Here is a 25,832-nt window from a genome sequence, read left to right as displayed (position 1 = left end):
AAACTGGTTTCATGCTTCTGCAGAGCAAGACAAAAAAGTTGTTTTCTCAGGGCATACAACGCTTTGACATTACCAAGCGTATACATTTCAATCTTACACCAAACTACTGTGTGCAAACCTAATGTTAACAGTTTAAGTTTCTTTCCACATGATTATGAGATGTTTAAAACTGGTTTCATGCTTCTGCAGAGCAAGACAAAAAAGTTGTTTTCTCATGGCATACAACGCTTTGACATTACCAATAGTATACACTTCAATTTTACACCAAACTACTGTGTGCAAACCTAATGTTAACAGTTTAAGTTAACTTTCCACATGATTATGAGATGTTTAAAACTGGTTTCATGCTTCTGCAGAGCAAGACAAAAAAGTTGTTTTCTCAGGGCATACAACGCTTTGACATTACCAAGCGTATACATTTCAATCTTACACCAAACTGCTGTGTGGAAACCTAATGGAGACACCTTAAATCAACTTTCCACATGATTCTGAGTTGTTTAAAACTGGTTTCATGCCTGTGCTGAGCTAGACAAAAAAGTTATTTTCTCAGGGCACGCAATGCTTTGACATTACCAAGAGTATACATCTCAATTTTACACCAAACTACTGTGTGCAAACCTAATTCAAACACCTTAAATCAACTTCTCACATGATTCTGAGTTGTTTAAAACAAGTTTCATGCCTCTGTTGAGCAAGACAAAAAAGTTGTTTTCTCAGGGCATACAATGCCTTGACATTACCAATAGTATACATTTCAATTTTACACCAAACTACTGTGTGGAAACCTAATGGAAACACCTTAAGTTAACTTTCCACATGATTCTGAGTTCTTAAAAACTGATTTCATGCCTCTGTTGAGCAAGACAAAAAAGTTGTTTTCTCAGGACATGCATGCTTTGACATTACCAATAGTATAGACTTCAATTTTACACCAAACTACTGTGTGCAAACTTAATATTAACAGTTTAAGTTAACTTTCCACATGATTCTGAGTTGTTTAAAACTGGTTTCATGCCTGTGCTGAGCAAGACAAAAAAGTTATTTTCTCAGGGCATGCAATGCTTTGACATTACCAAGAGTATACATTTCAATTTTACACCAAACTACTGGGTGCAAACCTAATGTTAACAGTTTAGGTTAACTTTCCAGATGATTCTGAGTTGTTTAAAACTGGTTTCATGCCTCTGCTGAGCAAGACAAAAAAGTTATTTTCTCAGGACATGCATGCTTTGACATTACCAATAGTATACACTTCAATTTTACACCAAACTACTGTGTGCAAACCTAATGTTAACAGTTTAAGTTAACTTTCCACATGATTATGAGATGTTTAAAACTGGTTTCATGCTTCTGCAGAGCAAGACAAAAAAGTTGTTTTCTCAGGGCATACAACGCTTTGACATTACCAAGCGTATACATTTCAATCTTACACCAAACTACTGTGTGCAAACCTAATGGAAACACCTTAAGTTTACTTTCAACATGATTCTGAGTTCTTAAAAACTGATTTCATGCCTCTGTTGAGCAAGACAAAAAAGTTGTTTTCTCAGGACATGCATGCTTTGTCATTACCAATAGCATACATTTCAATTTTACACCAAACTACTGTGTGCAATCCTAATGTTAACAGTTTAAGTTAACTTTCCACATGATTCTGAGTTGTTTAAAACTGGTTTCATGCCTGTGCTGAGCAAGACAAAAAAGTTATTTTCTCAGGGCATGCAATGCTTTGACATTACCAAGAGTATACATTTCAATTTTACACCAAACTACTGTGTGCAAACCTAATGTTAACAGTTTAAGTTAACTTCCCACATGATTATGAGATGTTTAAAACTGGTTTCATGCTTCTGCCGAGCAAGACAAAAAAGTTGTTTTCTCAGGGCATACAACGCTTTGACATTACCAAGCGTATACATTTCAATCTTACACCAAACTACTGTGTGGAAACCTAATGGAAACACCTTAAGTTTACATTCAACATGATTCTGAGTTCTTAAAAACTGATTTCATGCCTCTGTTGAGCAAGACAAAAAAGTTGTTTTCTCAGGACATGCATGCTTTGACATTACCAATAGTATACACTTCTATTTTACACCAAACTACTGTGTGCAAACCTAATGTTAACAGTTTAAGTTAACTTTCCACATGATTCTGAGTTGTTTAAAACTGGTTTCATGCCTGTGCTGAGCAAGACAAAAAAGTTATTTTCTCAGGGCATGCAATGCTTTGACATTAACAAGAGTATACATTTCAATTTTACACCAAACTACTGTGTGCAAACCTAATGTTAACAGTTTAAGTTTCTTTCCACATGATTATGAGATGTTTAAAACTGGTTTCATGCTTCTGCAGAGCAAGACAAAAAAGTTGTTTTCTCAGGGCATACAACGCTTTGACATTACCAATAGTATACATTTCAATTTTACACCAAACTACTGGGTGCAAACCTAATGTTAACAGTTTAAGTTAACTTTCCACATGATTCTGAGTTGTTTAAAACTGGTTTCATGCCTCTGCTGAGCAAGACAAAAAAGTTATTTTCTCAGGGCATATAATGTTATGACATTTCCAATAGTATACATTTAAATTTTACACCAAACTACTGTGTGTTAACCTAATGCAAACACCTTAAATCTACTTCCCAAATGATTCTGAGTTGTTTAAAACCTGTTTCATGCTTCTGTTGAGCAAGACAAAAAAGTTGTTTTCTCAGGGCAAGCAATGCTTTGACATTACCAATAGTATACATTTCAATGTTACACCAAACTACTGTGTGGAAACCTAATGGAAACACCTTAAGTTAACTTTCCACATGATTCTGAGTTCTTAAAAACTGATTTCATGCCTCTGTTGAGCAAGACAAAAAAGTTGTTTTCTCAGGACATGCATGCTTTGACATTACCAATAGTATACACTTCAATTTTACACCAAACTACTGTGTGCAAACCTAATGTTAACAGTTTAAGTTAACTTTCCACATGATTATGAGATGTTTAAAACTGGTTTCATGCCTCTGTTGAGCAAGACAAAAAAGTTGTTTTCTCAGGGCATACAATGCCTTGACATTACCAATAGTATACATTTCAATTTTACACCAAACTACTGTGTGGAAACCTAATGGAAACACCTTAAGTTAACTTTCCACATGATTCTGAGTTCTTAAAAACTGATTTCATGCCTCTGTTGAGCAAGACAAAAAAGTTGTTTTCTCAGGACATGCATGCTTTGACATTACCAACAGTATAGACTTCAATTTTACACCAAACTACTGTGTGCAAACTTAATGTTAACAGTTTAAGTTAACTTTCCACATGATTCTGAGTTGTTTAAAACTGGTTTCATGCCTGTGCTGAGCAAGACAAAAAAGTTATTTTCTCAGGGCATGCAATGCTTTGACATTAACAAGAGTATACATTTCAATTTTACACCAAACTACTGTGTGCAAACCTAATGTTAACAGTTTAAGTTTCTTTCCACATGATTCTGAGTTGTTTAAAACTGGTTTCATGCCTGTGCTGAGCTAGACAAAAAAGTTATTTTCTCAGGGCACGCAATGCTTTGACATTACCAAGAGTATACATCTCAATTTTACACCAAACTACTGTGTGCAATCCTAATTCAAACACCTTAAATCAACTTCTCACATGATTCTGAGTTGTTTAAAACAAGTTTCATGCCTCTGTTGAGCAAGACAAAAAAGTTGTTTTCTCAGGGCATACAATGCCTTGACATTACCAATAGTATACATTTCAATTTTACACCAAACTACTGTGTGGAAACCTAATGGAAACACCTTAAGTTAACTTTCCACATGATTCTGAGTTCTTAAAAACTGATTTCATGCCTCTGTTGAGCAAGACAAAAAAGTTGTTTTCTCAGGACATGCATGCTTTGACATTACCAATAGTATACACTTCAATTTTACACCAAACTACTGTGTGCAAACCTAATGTTAACAGTTTAAGTTAACTTTCCACATGATTCTGAGTTGTTTAAAACTGGTTTCATGCCTGTGCTGAGCAAGACAAAAAAGTTATTTTCTCAGGGCATGCAATGCTTTGACATTAACAAGAGTATACATTTCAATTTTACACCAAACTACTGTGTGCAAACCTAATGTTAACAGTTTAAGTTTCTTTCCACATGATTATGAGATGTTTAAAACTGGTTTCATGCTTCTGCAGAGCAAGACAAAAAAGTTGTTTTCTCAGGGCATACAACGCTTTGACATTACCAATAGTATACATTTCAATTTTACACCAAACTACTGGGTGCAAACCTAATGTTAACAGTTTAAGTTAACTTTCCACATGATTCTGAGTTGTTTAAAACTGGTTTCATGCCTCTGCTGAGCAAGACAAAAAAGTTATTTTCTCAGGGCATATAATGCTATGACATTTCCAATAGTATACATTTAAATTTTACACCAAACTACTGTGTGTTAACCTAATGCAAACACCTTAAATCTACTTCCCAAATGATTCTGAGTTGTTTAAAACCTGTTTCATGCTTCTGTTGAGCAAGACAAAAAAGTTGTTTTCTCAGGGCAAGCAATGCTTTGACATTACCAATAGTATACATTTCAATGTTACACCAAACTACTGTGTGGAAACCTAATGGAAACACCTTAAGTTAACTTTCCACATGATTCTGAGTTCTTAAAAACTGATTTCATGCCTCTGTTGAGCAAGACAAAAAAGTTGTTTTCTCAGGACATGCATGCTTTGACATTACCAATAGTATACACTTCAATTTTACACCAAACTACTGTGTGCAAACCTAATGTTAACAGTTTAAGTTAACTTTCCACATGATTATGAGATGTTTAAAACTGGTTTCATGCTTCTGCAGAGCAAGACAAAAAAGTTGTTTTCTCTGGGCATACAAAGCTTTGACATTACCAAGCGTATACATTTCAATCTTACACCAAACTGCTGTGTGGAAACCTAATGGAGACACCTTAAATCAACTTTCCACATGATTCTGAGTTGTTTAAAACTGGTTTCATGCCTGTGCTGAGCTAGACAAAAAAGTTATTTTCTCAGGGCACGCAATGCTTTGACATTACCAAGAGTATACATCTCAATTTTACACCAAACTACTGTGTGCAATCCTAATTCAAACACCTTAAATCAACTTCTCACATGATTCTGAGTTGTTTAAAACAAGTTTCATGCCTCTGTTGAGCAAGACAAAAAAGTTGTTTTCTCAGGGCATACAATGCCTTGACATTACCAATAGTATACATTTCAATTTTACACCAAACTACTGTGTGGAAACCTAATGGAAACACCTTAAGTTAACTTTCCACATGATTCTGAGTTCTTAAAAACTGATTTCATGCCTCTGTTGAGCAAGACAAAAAAGTTGTTTTCTCAGGACATGCATGCTTTGACATTACCAATAGTATAGACTTCAATTTTACACCAAACTACTGTGTGCAAACTTAATGTTAACAGTTTAAGTTAACTTTCCACATGATTCTGAGTTGTTTAAAACTGGTTTCATGCCTGTGCTGAGCAAGACAAAAAAGTTATTTTCTCAGGGCATGCAATGCTTTGACATTACCAAGAGTATACATTTCAATTTTACACCAAACTACTGGGTGCAAACCTAATGTTAACAGTTTAGGTTAACTTTCCAGATGATTCTGAGTTGTTTAAAACTGGTTTCATGCCTCTGCTGAGCAAGACAAAAAAGTTATTTTCTCAGGACATGCATGCTTTGACATTACCAATAGTATACACTTCAATTTTACACCAAACTACTCTGTGCAAACCTAATGTTAACGGTTTAAGTTAACTTTCCACATGATTATGAGATGTTTAAAACTGGTTTCATGCTTCTGCAGAGCAAGACAAAAAAGTTGTTTTCTCAGGGCATACAACGCTTTGACATTACCAAGCGTATACATTTCAATCTTACACCAAACTACTGTGTGGAAACCTAATGGAAACACCTTAAGTTTACTTTCAACATGATTCTGAGTTCTTAAAAACTGATTTCATGCCTCTGTTGAGCAAGACAAAAAAGTTGTTTTCTCAGGACATGCATGCTTTGTCATTACCAATAGTATACACTTCAATTTTACACCAAACTACTGTGTGCAAACCTAATGTTAACAGTTTAAGTTAACTTTCCACATGATTCTGAGTTGTTTAAAACTGGTTTCATGCCTGTGCTGAGCAAGACAAAAAAGTTATTTTCTCAGGGCATGCAATGCTTTGACATTACCAAGAGTATGCATTTCAATTTTACACCAAACTACTGTGTGCAAACCTAATGTTAACAGTTTAAGTTAACTTTCCACATGATTTGAGATGTTTAAAACTGGTTTCATGCTTCTGCAGAGCAAGACAAAAAAGTTGTTTTCTCAGGGCATACAACGCTTTGACATTACCAAGCGTATACATTTCAATCTTACACCAAACTACTGTGTGGAAACCTAATGGAAACACCTTAAGTTTACTTTCAACATGATTCTGAGTTCTTAAAAACTGATTTCATGCCTCTGTTGAGCAAGACAAAAAAGTTGTTTTCTCAGGACATGCATGCTTTGACATTACCAATAGTATACACTTCAATTTTACACCAAACTACTGTGTGCAAACCTAATGTTAACAGTTTAAGTTAACTTTCCACATGATTCTGAGTTGTTTAAAACTGGTTTCATGCCTGTGCAGAGCAAGACAAAAAAGTTATTTTCTCAGGGCATGCAACGCTTTGACATTACCAATAGTATACATTTCAATTTTACACCAAACTACTGGGTGCAAACCTAATGTTAACAGTTTAAGTTAACTTTCCACATGATTCTGAGTTGTTTAAAACTGGTTTCATGCCTCTGCTGAGCAAGACAAAAAAGTTATTTTCTCAGGGCATATAATGCTATGACATTTCCAATAGTATACATTTAAATTTTACACCAAACTACTGTGTGTTAACCTAATGCAAACACCTTAAATCTACTTCCCAAATGATTCTGAGTTGTTTAAAACCTGTTTCATGCTTCTGTTGAGCAAGACAAAAAAGTTGTTTTCTCAGGGCAAGCAATGCTTTGACATTACCAATAGTATACATTTCAATGTTACACCAAACTACTGTGTGGAAACCTAATGGAAACACCTTAAGTTAACTTTCCACATGATTCTGAGTTCTTAAAAACTGATTTCATGCCTCTGTTGAGCAAGACAAAAAAGTTGTTTTCTCAGGACATGCATGCTTTGACATTACCAATAGTATAGACTTCAATTTTACACCAAACTACTGTGTGCAAACCTAATGTTAACAGTTTAAGTTAACTTTCCACATGATTATGAGATGTTTAAAACTGGTTTCATGCTTCTGCAGAGCAAGACAAAAAAGTTGTTTTCTCAGGGCATACAACGCTTTGACATTACCAAGCGTATACATTTCAATCTTACACCAAACTGCTGTGTGGAAACCTAATGGAGACACCTTAAATCAACTTTCCACATGATTCTGAGTTGTTTAAAACTGGTTTCATGCCTGTGCTGAGCTAGACAAAAAAGTTATTTTCTCAGGGCACGCAATGCTTTGACATTACCAAGAGTATACATCTCAATTTTACACCAAACTACTGTGTGCAAACCTAATTCAAACACCTTAAATCAACTTCTCACATGATTCTGAGTTGTTTAAAACATGTTTCATGCCTCTGTTGAGCAAGACAAAAAAGTTGTTTTCTCAGGGCATACAATGCCTTGACATTACCAATAGTATACATTTCAATTTTACACCAAACTACTGTGTGGAAACCTAATGGAAACACCTTAAGTTAACTTTCCACATGATTCTGAGTTCTTAAAAACTGATTTCATGCCTCTGTTGAGCAAGACAAAAAAGTTGTTTTCTCAGGACATGCATGCTTTGACATTACCAATAGTATAGACTTCAATTTTACACCAAACTACTGTGTGCAAACCTAATGTTAACAGTTTAAGTTAACTTTCCACATGATTCTGAGTTGTTTAAAACTGGTTTCATGCCTGTGCTGAGCAAGACAAAAAAGTTATTTTCTCAGGGCATGCAATGCTTTGACATTACCAAGAGTATACATTTCAATTTTACACCAAACTACTGGCTACAAACCTAATGTTAACAGTTTAGGTTAACTTTCCAGATGATTCTGAGTTGTTTAAAACTGGTTTCATGCCTCTGCTGAGCAAGACAAAAAAGTTATTTTCTCAGGACATGCATGCTTTGACATTACCAATAGTATACACTTCAATTTTACACCAAACTACTGTGTGCAAACCTAATGTTAACAGTTTAAGTTAACTTTCCACATGATTATGAGATGTTTAAAACTGGTTTCATGCTTCTGCAGAGCAAGACAAAAAAGTTGTTTTCTCAGGGCATACAACGCTTTGACATTACCAAGCGTATACATTTCAATCTTACACCAAACTACTGTGTGCAAACCTAATGTTAACAGTTTAAGTTTCTTTCCACATGATTATGAGATGTTTAAAACTGGTTTCATGCTTCTGCAGAGCAAGACAAAAAAGTTGTTTTCTCATGGCATACAACGCTTTGACATTACCAATAGTATACACTTCAATTTTACACCAAACTACTGTGTGCAAACCTAATGTTAACAGTTTAAGTTAACTTTCCACATGATTATGAGATGTTTAAAACTGGTTTCATGCTTCTGCAGAGCAAGACAAAAAAGTTGTTTTCTCAGGGCATACAACGCTTTGACATTACCAAGCGTATACATTTCAATCTTACACCAAACTGCTGTGTGGAAACCTAATGGAGACACCTTAAATCAACTTTCCACATGATTCTGAGTTGTTTAAAACTGGTTTCATGCCTGTGCTGAGCTAGACAAAAAAGTTATTTTCTCAGGGCACGCAATGCTTTGACATTACCAAGAGTATACATCTCAATTTTACACCAAACTACTGTGTGCAAACCTAATTCAAACACCTTAAATCAACTTCTCACATGATTCTGAGTTGTTTAAAACAAGTTTCATGCCTCTGTTGAGCAAGACAAAAAAGTTGTTTTCTCAGGGCATACAATGCCTTGACATTACCAATAGTATACATTTCAATTTTACACCAAACTACTGTGTGGAAACCTAATGGAAACACCTTAAGTTAACTTTCCACATGATTCTGAGTTCTTAAAAACTGATTTCATGCCTCTGTTGAGCAAGACAAAAAAGTTGTTTTCTCAGGACATGCATGCTTTGACATTACCAATAGTATACACTTCAATTTTACACCAAACTACTGTGTGCAAACTTAATATTAACAGTTTAAGTTAACTTTCCACATGATTCTGAGTTGTTTAAAACTGGTTTCATGCCTGTGCTGAGCAAGACAAAAAAGTTATTTTCTCAGGGCATGCAATGCTTTGACATTACCAAGAGTATACATTTCAATTTTACACCAAACTACTGGGTGCAAACCTAATGTTAACAGTTTAGGTTAACTTTCCAGATGATTCTGAGTTGTTTAAAACTGGTTTCATGCCTCTGCTGAGCAAGACAAAAAAGTTATTTTCTCAGGACATGCATGCTTTGACATTACCAATAGTATACACTTCAATTTTACACCAAACTACTGTGTGCAAACCTAATGTTAACAGTTTAAGTTAACTTTCCACATGATTATGAGATGTTTAAAACTGGTTTCATGCTTCTGCAGAGCAAGACAAAAAAGTTGTTTTCTCAGGGCATACAACGCTTTGACATTACCAAGCGTATACATTTCAATCTTACACCAAACTACTGTGTGCAAACCTAATGGAAACACCTTAAGTTTACTTTCAACATGATTCTGAGTTCTTAAAAACTGATTTCATGCCTCTGTTGAGCAAGACAAAAAAGTTGTTTTCTCAGGACATGCATGCTTTGTCATTACCAATAGCATACATTTCAATTTTACACCAAACTACTGTGTGCAAACCTAATGTTAACAGTTTAAGTTAACTTTCCACATGATTCTGAGTTGTTTAAAACTGGTTTCATGCCTGTGCTGAGCAAGACAAAAAAGTTATTTTCTCAGGGCATGAAATGCTTTGACATTACCAAGAGTATACATTTCAATTTTACACCAAACTACTGTGTGCAAACCTAATGTTAACAGTTTAAGTTAACTTCCCACATGATTATGAGATGTTTAAAACTGGTTTCATGCTTCTGCCGAGCAAGACAAAAAAGTTGTTTTCTCAGGGCATACAACGCTTTGACATTACCAAGCGTATACATTTCAATCTTACACCAAACTACTGTGTGGAAACCTAATGGAAACACCTTAAGTTTACATTCAACATGATTCTGAGTTCTTAAAAACTGATTTCATGCCTCTGTTGAGCAAGACAAAAAAGTTGTTTTCTCAGGACATGCATGCTTTGACATTACCAATAGTATACACTTCTATTTTACACCAAACTACTGTGTGCAAACCTAATGTTAACAGTTTAAGTTAACTTTCCACATGATTCTGAGTTGTTTAAAACTGGTTTCATGCCTGTGCTGAGCAAGACAAAAAAGTTATTTTCTCAGGGCATGCAATGCTTTGACATTAACAAGAGTATACATTTCAATTTTACACCAAACTACTGTGTGCAAACCTAATGTTAACAGTTTAAGTTTCTTTCCACATGATTATGAGATGTTTAAAACTGGTTTCATGCTTCTGCAGAGCAAGACAAAAAAGTTGTTTTCTCAGGGCATACAACGCTTTGACATTACCAATAGTATACATTTCAATTTTACACCAAACTACTGGGTGCAAACCTAATGTTAACAGTTTAAGTTAACTTTCCACATGATTCTGAGTTGTTTAAAACTGGTTTCATGCCTCTGCTGAGCAAGACAAAAAAGTTATTTTCTCAGGGCATATAATGTTATGACATTTCCAATAGTATACATTTAAATTTTACACCAAACTACTGTGTGTTAACCTAATGCAAACACCTTAAATCTACTTCCCAAATGATTCTGAGTTGTTTAAAACCTGTTTCATGCTTCTGTTGAGCAAGACAAAAAAGTTGTTTTCTCAGGGCAAGCAATGCTTTGACATTACCAATAGTATACATTTCAATGTTACACCAAACTACTGTGTGGAAACCTAATGGAAACACCTTAAGTTAACTTTCCACATGATTCTGAGTTCTTAAAAACTGATTTCATGCCTCTGTTGAGCAAGACAAAAAAGTTGTTTTCTCAGGACATGCATGCTTTGACATTACCAATAGTATACACTTCAATTTTACACCAAACTACTGTGTGCAAACCTAATGTTAACAGTTTAAGTTAACTTTCCACATGATTATGAGATGTTTAAAACTGGTTTCATGCCTCTGTTGAGCAAGACAAAAAAGTTGTTTTCTCAGGGCATACAATGCCTTGACATTACCAATAGTATACATTTCAATTTTACACCAAACTACTGTGTGGAAACCTAATGGAAACACCTTAAGTTAACTTTCCACATGATTCTGAGTTCTTAAAAACTGATTTCATGCCTCTGTTGAGCAAGACAAAAAAGTTGTTTTCTCAGGACATGCATGCTTTGACATTACCAACAGTATAGACTTCAATTTTACACCAAACTACTGTGTGCAAACTTAATGTTAACAGTTTAAGTTAACTTTCCACATGATTCTGAGTTGTTTAAAACTGGTTTCATGCCTGTGCTGAGCAAGACAAAAAAGTTATTTTCTCAGGGCATGCAATGCTTTGACATTACCAAGAGTATACATTTCAATTTTACACCAAACTACTGGGTGCAAACCTAATGTTAACAGTTTAGGTTAACTTTCCAGATGATTCTGAGTTGTTTAAAACTGGTTTCATGCCTCTGCTGAGCAAGACAAAAAAGTTATTTTCTCAGGACATGCATGCTTTGACATTACCAATAGTATACACTTCAATTTTACACCAAACTACTGTGTGCAAACCTAATGTTAACAGTTTAAGTTAACTTTCCACATGATTATGAGATGTTTAAAACTGGTTTCATGCTTCTGCAGAGCAAGACAAAAAAGTTGTTTTCTCAGGGCATACAACGCTTTGACATTACCAAGCGTATACATTTCAATCTTACACCAAACTACTGTGTGGAAACCTAATGGAAACACCTTAAGTTTACTTTCAACATGATTCTGAGTTCTTAAAAACTGATTTCATGCCTCTGTTGAGCAAGACAAAAAAGTTGTTTTCTCAGGACATGCATGCTTTGTCATTACCAATAGTATACACTTCAATTTTACACCAAACTACTGTGCGCAAACCTAATGTTAACAGTTTAAGTTAACTTTCCACATGATTCTGAGTTGTTTAAAACTGGTTTCATGCCTGTGCTGAGCAAGACAAAAAAGTTATTTTCTCAGGGCATGCAATGCTTTGACATTACCAAGAGTATACATTTCAATTTTACACCAAACTACTGTGTGCAAACCTAATGTTAACAGTTTAAGTTAACTTTCCACATGATTTGAGATGTTTAAAACTGGTTTCATGCTTCTGCAGAGCAAGACAAAAAAGTTGTTTTCTCAGGGCATACAACGCTTTGACATTACCAAGCGTATACATTTCAATCTTACACCAAACTACTGTGTGGAAACCTAATGGAAACACCTTAAGTTTACTTTCAACATGATTCTGAGTTCTTAAAAACTGATTTCATGCCTCTGTTGAGCAAGACAAAAAAGTTGTTTTCTCAGGACATGCATGCTTTGACATTACCAATAGTATACACTTCAATTTTACACCAAACTACTGTGTGCAAACCTAATGTTAACAGTTTAAGTTAACTTTCCACATGATTCTGAGTTGTTTAAAACTGGTTTCATGCCTGTGCTGAGCAAGACAAAAAAGTTATTTTCTCAGGGCATGCAATGCTTTGACATTAACAAGAGTATACATTTCAATTTTACACCAAACTACTGTGTGCAAACCTAATGTTAACAGTTTAAGTTTCTTTCCACATGATTATGAGATGTTTAAAACTGGTTTCATGCTTCTGCAGAGCAAGACAAAAAAGTTGTTTTCTCAGGGCATACAACGCTTTGACATTACCAATAGTATACATTTCAATTTTACACCAAACTACTGGGTGCAAACCTAATGTTAGTGTTTAAGTTAACTTTCCACATGATTCTGAGTTGTTTAAATCTGGTTTCATGCCTCTGCTGAGCAAGACAAAAAAGTTATTTTCTCTGGGCATATAATGCTATGACATTTCCAATAGTATACATTTAAATTTTACACCAAACTACTGTGTGTTAACCTAATGCAAACACCTTAAATCTACTTCCCAAATGATTCTGAGTTGTTTAAAACCTGTTTCATGCTTCTGTTGAGCAAGACAAAAAAGTTGTTTTCTCAGGGCAAGCAATGCTTTGACATTACCAATAGTATACATTTCAATGTTACACCAAACTACTGTGTGGAAACCTAATGGAAACACCTTAAGTTAACTTTCCACATGATTCTGAGTTCTTAAAAACTGATTTCATGCCTCTGTTGAGCAAGACAAAAAAGTTGTTTTCTCAGGACATGCATGCTTTGACATTACCAATAGTATAGACTTCAATTTTACACCAAACTACTGTGTGCAAACCTAATGTTAACAGTTTAAGTTAACTTTCCAAATGATTATGAGATGTTTAAAACTGGTTTCATGCTTCTGCAGAGCAAGACAAAAAAGTTGTTTTCTCAGGGCATACAACGCTTTGACATTACCAAGCGTATACATTTCAATCTTACACCAAACTGCTGTGTGGAAACCTAATGGAGACACCTTAAATCAACTTTCCACATGATTCTGAGTTGTTTAAAACTGGTTTCATGCCTGTGCTGAGCTAGACAAAAAAGTTATTTTCTCAGGGCACGCAATGCTTTGACATTACCAAGAGTATACATCTCAATTTTACACCAAACTACTGTGTGCAAACCTAATTCAAACACCTTAAATCAACTTCTCACATGATTCTGAGTTGTTTAAAACATGTTTCATGCCTCTGTTGAGCAAGACAAAAAAGTTGTTTTCTCAGGGCATACAATGCCTTGACATTACCAATAGTATACATTTCAATTTTACACCAAACTACTGTGTGGAAACCTAATGGAAACACCTTAAGTTAACTTTCCACATGATTCTGAGTTCTTAAAACTGATTTCATGCCTCTGTTGAGCAAGACAAAAAAGTTGTTTTCTCAGGACATGCATGCTTTGACATTACCAATAGTATAGACTTCAATTTTACACCAAACTACTGTGTGCAAACCTAATGTTAACAGTTTAAGTTAACTTTCCACATGATTCTGAGTTGTTTAAAACTGGTTTCATGCCTGTGCTGAGCAAGACAAAAAAGTTATTTTCTCAGGGCATGCAATGCTTTGACATTACCAAGAGTATACATTTCAATTTTACACCAAACTACTGTGTGCAAACCTAATGTTAACAGTTTAAGTTAACTTTCCACATGATTCTGAGTTGTTTAAAACTGGTTTCATGCCTCTGCTGAGCAAGACAAAAAAGTTATTTTCTCAGGACATGCATGCTTTGACATTACCAATAGTATACACTTCAATTTTACACCAAACTACTGTGTGCAAACCTAATGTTAACAGTTTAAGTTAACTTTCCACATGATTATGAGATGTTTAAAACTGGTTTCATGCTTCTGCAGAGCAAGACAAAAAAGTTGTTTTCTCAGGGCATACAACGCTTTGACATTACCAAGCGTATACATTTCAATCTTACACCAAACTACTGTGTGGAAACCTAATGGAAACACCTTAAGTTTACTTTCAACATGATTCTGAGTTCTTAAAAACTGATTTCATGCCTCTGTTGAGCAAGACAAAAAAGTTGTTTTCTCAGGACATGCATGCTTTGTCATTACCAATAGTATACACTTCAATTTTACACCAAACTACTGTGTGCAAACCTAATGTTAACAGTTTAAGTTAACTTTCCACATGATTCTGAGTTGTTTAAAACTGGTTTCATGCCTGTGCTGAGCAAGACAAAAAAGTTATTTTCTCAGGGCATGCAATGCTTTGACATTACCAAGAGTATACATTTCAATTTTACACCAAACTACTGTGTGCAAACCTAAGGTTAACAGTTTAAGTTTCTTTCCACATGATTATGAGATGTTTAAAACTGGTTTCATGCTTCTGCAGAGCAAGACAAAAAAGTTGTTTTCTCAGGGCATACAACGCTTTGACATTACCAATAGTATACATTTCAATTTTACACCAAACTACTGGGTGCAAACCTAATGTTAGTGTTTAAGTTAACTTTCCACATGATTCTGAGTTGTTTAAATCTGGTTTCATGCCTCTGCTGAGCAAGACAAAAAAGTTATTTTCTCTGGGCATATAATGCTATGACATTTCCAATAGTATACATTTAAATTTTACACCAAACTACTGTGTGTTAACCTAATGCAAACACCTTAAATCTACTTCCCAAATGATTCTGAGTTGTTTAAAACCTGTTTCATGCTTCTGTTGAGCAAGACAAAAAAGTTGTTTTCTCAGGGCAAGCAATGCTTTGACATTACCAATAGTATACATTTCAATGTTACACCAAACTACTGTGTGGAAACCTAATGGAAACACCTTAAGTTAACTTTCCACATGATTCTGAGTTCTTAAAAACTGATTTCATGCCTCTGTTGAGCAAGACAAAAAAGTTGTTTTCTCAGGACATGCATGCTTTGACATTACCAATAGTATAGACTTCAATTTTACACCAAACTACTGTGTGCAAACCTAATGTTAACAGTTTAAGTTAACTTTCCACATGATTATGAGATGTTTAAAACTGGTTTCATGCTTCTGCAGAGCAAGACAAAAAAGTTGTTTTCTCAGGGCATACAACGCTTTGACATTACCAAGCGTATACATTTCAATCTTACACCAAACTGCTGTGTGGAAACCTAATGGAGACACCTTAAATCAACTTTCCACATGATTCTGAGTTGTTTAAAACTGGTTTCATGCCTGTGCTGAGCTAGACAAAAAAGTTATTTTCTCAGGGCACGCAATGCTTTGACATTACCAAGAGTATACATCTCAATTTTACACCAAACTACTGTGTGCAAACCTAATTCAAACACCTTAAATCAACTTCTCACATGATTCTGAGTTGTTTAAAACATGTTTCATGCCTCTGTTGAGCAAGACAAAAAAGTTGTTTTCTCAGGGCATACAATGCCTTGACATTACCAATAGTATACATTTCAATTTTACACCAAACTACTGTGTGGAAACCTAATGGAAACACCTTAAGTTTACTTTCAACATGATTCTGAGTTCTTAAAAACTGATTTCATGCCTCTGTTGAGCAAGACAAAAAAGTTGTTTTCTCAGGACATGCATGCTTTGTCATTACCAATAGTATACACTTCAATTTTACACCAAACTACTGTGTGCAAACCTAATGTTAACAGTTTAAGTTAACTTTCCACATGATTCTGAGTTGTTTAAAACTGGTTTCATGCCTGTGCTGAGCAAGACAAAAAAGTTATTTTCTCAGGGCATGCAATGCTTTGACATTACCAAGAGTATACATTTCAATTTTACACCAAACTACTGTGTGCAAACCTAAGGTTAACAGTTTAAGTTTCTTTCCACATGATTATGAGATGTTTAAAACTGGTTTCATGCTTCTGCAGAGCAAGACAAAAAAGTTGTTTTCTCAGGGCATACAACGCTTTGACATTACCAATAGTATACATTTCAATTTTACACCAAACTACTGGGTGCAAACCTAATGTTAACAGTTTAAGTTAACTTTCCACATGATTCTGAGTTGTTTAAAACTGGTTTCATGCCTCTGCTGAGCAAGACAAAAAAGTTATTTTCTCAGGGCATATAATGCTATGACATTTCCAATAGTATACATTTAAATTTTACACCAAACTACTGTGTGTTAACCTAATGCAAACACCTTAAATCTACTTCCCAAATGATTCTGAGTTGCTTAAAACCTGTTTCATGCTTCTGTTGAGCAAGACAAAAAAGTTGTTTTCTCAGGGCAAGCAATGCTTTGACATTACCAATAGTATACATTTCAATGTTACACCAAACTACTGTGTGGAAACCTAATGGAAACACCTTAAGTTAACTTTCCACATGATTCTGAGTTCTTAAAAACTGATTTCATGCCTCTGTTGAGCAAGACAAAAAAGTTGTTTTCTCAGGACATGCATGCTTTGACATTACCAATAGTATACACTTCAATTTTACTCCAAACTACTGTGTGCAAACCTAATGTTAACAGTTTAAGTTAACTTTCCACATGATTCTGAGTTGTTTAAAACTGGTTTCATGCCTGTGCTGAGCAAGACAAAAAAGTTATTTTCTCAGGGCATGCAATGCTTTGACATTACCAAGAGTATACATTTCAATTTTACACCAAACTACTGTGTGCAAACCTAAGGTTAACAGTTTAAGTTTCTTTCCACATGATTATGAGATGTTTAAAACTGGTTTCATGCTTCTGCAGAGCAAGACAAAAAAGTTGTTTTCTCAGGGCATACAACGCTTTGACATTACCAATAGTATACATTTCAATTTTACACCAAACTACTGGGTGCAAACCTAATGTTAACAGTTTAAGTTAACTTTCCACATGATTCTGAGTTGTTTAAAACTGGTTTCATGCCTCTGCTGAGCAAGACAAAAAAGTTATTTTCTCAGGGCATATAATGCTATGACATTTCCAATAGTATACATTTAAATTTTACACCAAACTACTGTGTGTTAACCTAATGCAAACACCTTAAATCTACTTCCCAAATGATTCTGAGTTGCTTAAAACCTGTTTCATGCTTCTGTTGAGCAAGACAAAAAAGTTGTTTTCTCAGGGCAAGCAATGCTTTGACATTACCAATAGTATACATTTCAATGTTACACCAAACTACTGTGTGGAAACCTAATGGAAACACCTTAAGTTAACTTTCCACATGATTCTGAGTTCTTAAAAACTGATTTCATGCCTCTGTTGAGCAAGACAAAAAAGTTGTTTTCTCAGGACATGCATGCTTTGACATTACCAATAGTATCCACTTCAATTTTACTCCAAACTACTGTGTGCAAACCTAATGTTAACAGTTTAAGTTAACTTTCCACATGATTCTGAGTTGTTTAAAACTGGTTTCATGCCTGTGCTGAGCAAGACAAAAAAGTTATTTTCTCAGGGCATGCAATGCTTTGACATTACCAAGAGTATACATTTCAATTTTACACCAAACTACTGGGTGCAAACCTAATGTTAACAGTTTAGGTTAACTTTCCAGATGATTCTGAGTTGTTTAAAACTGGTTTCATGCCTCTGCTGAGCAAGACAAAAAAGTTATTTTCTCAGGACATGCATGCTTTGACATTACCAATAGTATACACTTCAATTTTACACCAAACTACTGTGTGCAAACCTAATGTTAACAGTTTAAGTTAACTTTCCACATGATTATGAGATGTTTAAAACTGGTTTCATGCTTCTGCAGAGCAAGACAAAAAAGTTGTTTTCTCAGGGCATACAACGCTTTGACATTACCAAGCGTATACATTTCAATCTTACACCAAACTACTGTGTGGAAACCTAATGGAAACACCTTAAGTTTACTTTCAACATGATTCTGAGTTCTTAAAAACTGATTTCATGCCTCTGTTGAGCAAGACAAAAAAGTTGTTTTCTCAGGACATGCATGCTTTGACATTACCAATAGTATACACTTCAATTTTACACCAAACTACTGTGTGCAAACCTAATGTTAACAGTTTAAGTTAACTTTCCACATGATTCTGAGTTGTTTAAAACTGGTTTCATGCCTGTGCTGAGCAAGACAAAAAAGTTATTTTCTCAGGGCATGCAATGCTTTGACATTAACAAGAGTATACATTTCAATTTTACACCAAACTACTGTGTGCAAACCTAATGTTAACAGTTTAAGTTTCTTTCCACATGATTATGAGATGTTTAAAACTGGTTTCATGCTTCTGCGGAGCAAGACAAAAAAGTTGTTTTCTCAGGGCATACAACGCTTTGACATTACCAATAGTATACATTTCAATTTTACACCAAACTACTGGGTGCAAACCTAATGTTAACAGTTTAAGTTAACTTTCCACATGATTCTGAGTTGTTTAAAACTGGTTTCATGCCTCTGCTGAGCAAGACAAAAAAGTTATTTTCTCAGGGCATATAATGCTATGACATTTCCAATAGTATACATTTAAATTTTACACCAAACTACTGTGTGTTAACCTAATGCAAACACCTTAAATCTACTTCCCAAATGATTCTGAGTTGTTTAAAACCTGTTTCATGCTTCTGTTGAGCAAGACAAAAAAGTTGTTTTCTCAGGGCAAGCAATGCTTTGACATTACCAATAGTATACATTTCAATGTTACACCAAACTACTGTGTGGAAACCTAATGGAAACACCTTAAGTTAACTTTCCACATGATTCTGAGTTCTTAAAAACTGATTTCATGCCTCTGTTGAGCAAGACAAAGAAGTTGTTTTCTCAGGACATGCATGCTTTGACATTACCAATAGTATACACTTCAATTTTACACCAAACTACTGTGTGCAAACATAATGTTAACAGTTTAAGTTAACTTTCCACATGATTATGAGATGTTTAAAACTGGTTTCATGCTTCTGCAGAGCAAGACAAAAAAGTTGTTTTCTCAGGGCATACAACGCTTTGACATTACCAAGCGTATACATTTCAATCTTACACCAAACTACTGTGTGGAAACCTAATGGAAACACCTTATGTTTACTTTCAACATGATTCTGAGTTCTTAAAAACTGATTTCATGCCTCTGTTGAGCAAGACAAAAAAGTTGTTTTCTCAGGACATGCATGCTTTGACATTACCAATAGTATACACTTCAATTTTACACCAAACTACTGTGTGCAAACCTAATGTTAACAGTTTAAGTTAACTTTCCACATGATTCTGAGTTGTTTAAAACTGGTTTCATGCCTGTGCTGAGCAAGACAAAAAAGTTATTTTCTCAGGGCATGCAATGCTTTGACATTAACAAGAGTATACATTTCAATTTTACACCAAACTACTGTGTGCAAACCTAATGTTAACAGTTTAAGTTTCTTTCCACATGATTATGAGATGTTTAAAACTGGTTTCATGCTTCTGCGGAGCAAGACAAAAAAGTTGTTTTCTCAGGGCATACAACGCTTTGACATTACCAATAGTATACATTTCAATTTTACACCAAACTACTGGGTGCAAACCTAATGTTAACAGTTTAAGTTAACTTTCCACATGATTCTGAGTTGTTTAAAACTGGTTTCATGCCTCTGCTGAGCAAGACAAAAAAGTTATTTTCTCAGGGCATATAATGCTATGACATTTCCAATAGTATACATTTAAATTTTACACCAAACTACTGTGTGTTAACCTAATGCAAACACCTTAAATCTACTTCCCAAATGATTCTGAGTTGTTTAAAACCTGTTTCATGCTTCTGTTGAGCAAGACAAAAAAGTTGTTTTCTCAGGGCAAGCAATGCTTTGACATTACCAATAGTATACATTTCAATGTTACACCAAACTACTGTGTGGAAACCTAATGGAAACACCTTAAGTTAACTTTCCACATGATTCTGAGTTCTTAAAAACTGATTTCATGCCTCTGTTGAGCAAGACAAAAAAGTTGTTTTCTCAGGACATGCATGCTTTGACATTACCAATAGTATACACTTCAATTTTACACCAAACTACTGTGTGCAAACCTAATGTTAACAGTTTAAGTTAACTTTCCACATGATTATGAGATGTTTAAAACTGGTTTCATGCTTCTGCAGAGCAAGACAAAAAAGTTGTTTTCTCAGGGCATACAACGCTTTGACATTACCAAGCGTATACATTTCAATCTTACACCAAACTGCTGTGTGGAAACCTAATGGAGACACCTTAAATCAACTTTCCACATGATTCTGAGTTGTTTAAAACTGGTTTCATGCCTGTGCTGAGCTAGACCAAAAAGTTATATTCTCAGGGCACGCAATGCTTTGACATTACCAAGAGTATACATCTCAATTTTACACCAAACTACTGTGTGCAAACCTAATTCAAACACCTTAAATCAACTTCTCACATGATTCTGAGTTGTTTAAAACATGTTTCATGCCTCTGTTGAGCAAGACAAAAAAGTTGTTTTCTCAGGGCATACAATGCCTTGACATTACCAATAGTATACATTTCAATTTTACACCAAACTACTGTGTGGAAACCTAATGGAAACACCTTAAGTTAACTTTCCACATGATTCTGAGTTCTTAAAAACTGATTTCATGCCTCTGTTGAGCAAGACAAAAAAGTTGTTTTCTCAGGACATGCATGCTTTGACATTACCAATAGTATAGACTTCAATTTTACACCAAACTACTGTGTGCAAACCTAATGTTAACAGTTTAAGTTAACTTTCCACATGATTCTGAGTTGTTTAAAACTGGTTTCATGCCTGTGCTGAGCAAGACAAAAAAGTTATTTTCTCAGGGCATGCAATGCTTTGACATTAACAAGAGTATACATTTCAATTTTACACCAAACTACTGTGTGCAAACCTAATGTTAACAGTTTAAGTTTCTTTCCACATGATTCTGAGTTGTTTAAAACTGGTTTCATGCCTGTGCTGAGCTAGACAAAAAAGTTATTTTCTCAGGGCACGCAATGCTTTGACATTACCAAGAGTATACATCTCAATTTTACACCAAACTACTGTGTGCAATCCTAATTCAAACACCTTAAATCAACTTCTCACATGATTCTGAGTTGTTTAAAACAAGTTTCATGCCTCTGTTGAGCAAGACAAAAAAGTTGTTTTCTCAGGGCATACAATGCCTTGACATTACCAATAGTATACATTTCAATTTTACACCAAACTACTGTGTGGAAACCTAATGGAAACACCTTAAGTTAACTTTCCACATGATTCTGAGTTCTTAAAAACTGATTTCATGCCTCTGTTGAGCAAGACAAAAAAGTTGTTTTCTCAGGACATGCATGCTTTGACATTACCAATAGTATAGACTTCAATTTTACACCAAACTACTGTGTGCAAACCTAATGTTAACAGTTTAAGTTAACTTTCCACATGATTCTGAGTTGTTTAAAACTGGTTTCATGCCTGTGCTGAGCAAGACAAAAAAGTTATTTTCTCAGGGCATGCAATGCTTTGACATTAACAAGAGTATACATTTCAATTTTACACCAAACTACTGTGTGCAAACCTAATGTTAACAGTTTAAGTTTCTTTCCACATGATTATGAGATGTTTAAAACTGGTTTCATGCTTCTGCAGAGCAAGACAAAAAAGTTGTTTTCTCAGGGCATACAACGCTTTGACATTACCAATAGTATACATTTCAATTTTACACCAAACTACTGGGTGCAAACCTAATGTTAACAGTTTAAGTTAACTTTCCACATGATTCTGAGTTGTTTAAAACTGGTTTCATGCCTCTGCTGAGCAAGACAAAAAAGTTATTTTCTCAGGGCATATAATGCTATGACATTTCCAATAGTATACATTTAAATTTTACACCAAACTACTGTGTGTTAACCTAATGCAAACACCTTAAATCTACTTCCCAAATGATTCTGAGTTGTTTAAAACCTGTTTCATGCTTCTGTTGAGCAAGACAAAAAAGTTGTTTTCTCAGGGCAAGCAATGCTTTGACATTACCAATAGTATACATTTCAATGTTACACCAAACTACTGTGTGGAAACCTAATGGAAACACCTTAAGTTAACTTTCCACATGATTCTGAGTTCTTAAAAACTGATTTCATGCCTCTGTTGAGCAAGACAAAAAAGTTGTTTTCTCAGGACATGCATGCTTTGACATTACCAATAGTATACACTTCAATTTTACACCAAACTACTGTGTGCAAACCTAATGTTAACAGTTTAAGTTAACTTTCCACATGATTATGAGATGTTTAAAACTGGTTTCATGCTTCTGCAGAGCAAGACAAAAAAGTTGTTTTCTCTGGGCATACAAAGCTTTGACATTACCAAGCGTATACATTTCAATCTTACACCAAACTGCTGTGTGGAAACCTAATGGAGACACCTTAAATCAACTTTCCACATGATTCTGAGTTGTTTAAAACTGGTTTCATGCCTGTGCTGAGCTAGACAAAAAAGTTATTTTCTCAGGGCACGCAATGCTTTGACATTACCAAGAGTATACATCTCAATTTTACACCAAACTACTGTGTGCAATCCTAATTCAAACACCTTAAATCAACTTCTCACATGATTCTGAGTTGTTTAAAACAAGTTTCATGCCTCTGTTGAGCAAGACAAAAAAGTTGTTTTCTCAGGGCATACAATGCCTTGACATTACCAATAGTATACATTTCAATTTTACACCAAACTACTGTGTGGAAACCTAATGGAAACACCTTAAGTTAACTTTCCACATGATTCTGAGTTCTTAAAAACTGATTTCATGCCTCTGTTGAGCAAGACAAAAAAGTTGTTTTCTCAGGACATGCATGCTTTGACATTACCAATAGTATAGACTTCAATTTTACACCAAACTACTGTGTGCAAACTTAATGTTAACAGTTTAAGTTAACTTTCCACATGATTCTGAGTTGTTTAAAACTGGTTTCATGCCTGTGCTGAGCAAGACAAAAAAGTTATTTTCTCAGGGCATGCAATGCTTTGACATTACCAAGAGTATACATTTCAATTTTACACCAAACTACTGGGTGCAAACCTAATGTTAACAGTTTAGGTTAACTTTCCAGATGATTCTGAGTTGTTTAAAACTGGTTTCATGCCTCTGCTGAGCAAGACAAAAAAGTTATTTTCTCAGGACATGCATGCTTTGACATTACCAATAGTATACACTTCAATTTTACACCAAACTACTCTGTGCAAACCTAATGTTAACGGTTTAAGTTAACTTTCCACATGATTATGAGATGTTTAAAACTGGTTTCATGCTTCTGCAGAGCAAGACAAAAAAGTTGTTTTCTCAGGGCATACAACGCTTTGACATTACCAAGCGTATACATTTCAATCTTACACCAAACTACTGTGTGGAAACCTAATGGAAACACCTTAAGTTTACTTTCAACATGATTCTGAGTTCTTAAAAACTGATTTCATGCCTCTGTTGAGCAAGACAAAAAAGTTGTTTTCTCAGGACATGCATGCTTTGTCATTACCAATAGTATACACTTCAATTTTACACCAAACTACTGTGTGCAAACCTAATGTTAACAGTTTAAGTTAACTTTCCACATGATTCTGAGTTGTTTAAAACTGGTTTCATGCCTGTGCTGAGCAAGACAAAAAAGTTATTTTCTCAGGGCATGCAATGCTTTGACATTACCAAGAGTATGCATTTCAATTTTACACCAAACTACTGTGTGCAAACCTAATGTTAACAGTTTAAGTTAACTTTCCACATGATTTGAGATGTTTAAAACTGGTTTCATGCTTCTGCAGAGCAAGACAAAAAAGTTGTTTTCTCAGGGCATACAACGCTTTGACATTACCAAGCGTATACATTTCAATCTTACACCAAACTACTGTGTGGAAACCTAATGGAAACACCTTAAGTTTACTTTCAACATGATTCTGAGTTCTTAAAAACTGATTTCATGCCTCTGTTGAGCAAGACAAAAAAGTTGTTTTCTCAGGACATGCATGCTTTGACATTACCAATAGTATACACTTCAATTTTACACCAAACTACTGTGTGCAAACCTAATGTTAACAGTTTAAGTTAACTTTCCACATGATTCTGAGTTGTTTAAAACTGGTTTCATGCCTGTGCAGAGCAAGACAAAAAAGTTATTTTCTCAGGGCATGCAACGCTTTGACATTACCAATAGTATACATTTCAATTTTACACCAAACTACTGGGTGCAAACCTAATGTTAACAGTTTAAGTTAACTTTCCACATGATTCTGAGTTGTTTAAAACTGGTTTCATGCCTCTGCTGAGCAAGACAAAAAAGTTATTTTCTCAGGGCATATAATGCTATGACATTTCCAATAGTATACATTTAAATTTTACACCAAACTACTGTGTGTTAACCTAATGCAAACACCTTAAATCTACTTCCCAAATGATTCTGAGTTGTTTAAAACCTGTTTCATGCTTCTGTTGAGCAAGACAAAAAAGTTGTTTTCTCAGGGCAAGCAATGCTTTGACATTACCAATAGTATACATTTCAATGTTACACCAAACTACTGTGTGGAAACCTAATGGAAACACCTTAAGTTAACTTTCCACATGATTCTGAGTTCTTAAAAACTGATTTCATGCCTCTGTTGAGCAAGACAAAAAAGTTGTTTTCTCAGGACATGCATGCTTTGACATTACCAATAGTATAGACTTCAATTTTACACCAAACTACTGTGTGCAAACCTAATGTTAACAGTTTAAGTTAACTTTCCACATGATTATGAGATGTTTAAAACTGGTTTCATGCTTCTGCAGAGCAAGACAAAAAAGTTGTTTTCTCAGGGCATACAACGCTTTGACATTACCAAGCGTATACATTTCAATCTTACACCAAACTGCTGTGTGGAAACCTAATGGAGACACCTTAAATCAACTTTCCACATGATTCTGAGTTGTTTAAAACTGGTTTCATGCCTGTGCTGAGCTAGACAAAAAAGTTATTTTCTCAGGGCACGCAATGCTTTGACATTACCAAGAGTATACATCTCAATTTTACACCAAACTACTGTGTGCAAACCTAATTCAAACACCTTAAATCAACTTCTCACATGATTCTGAGTTGTTTAAAACATGTTTCA

The sequence above is a fragment of the Mobula birostris genome, chromosome 2, assembly GCF_030028105.1.
Source record: "Mobula birostris isolate sMobBir1 chromosome 2, sMobBir1.hap1, whole genome shotgun sequence".
Lineage (NCBI taxonomy): Eukaryota > Metazoa > Chordata > Chondrichthyes > Myliobatiformes > Myliobatidae > Mobula > Mobula birostris.
The sequence above is the reverse complement of the archived record's forward strand: the minus strand, read 5'-3'. Positions refer to the sequence as shown.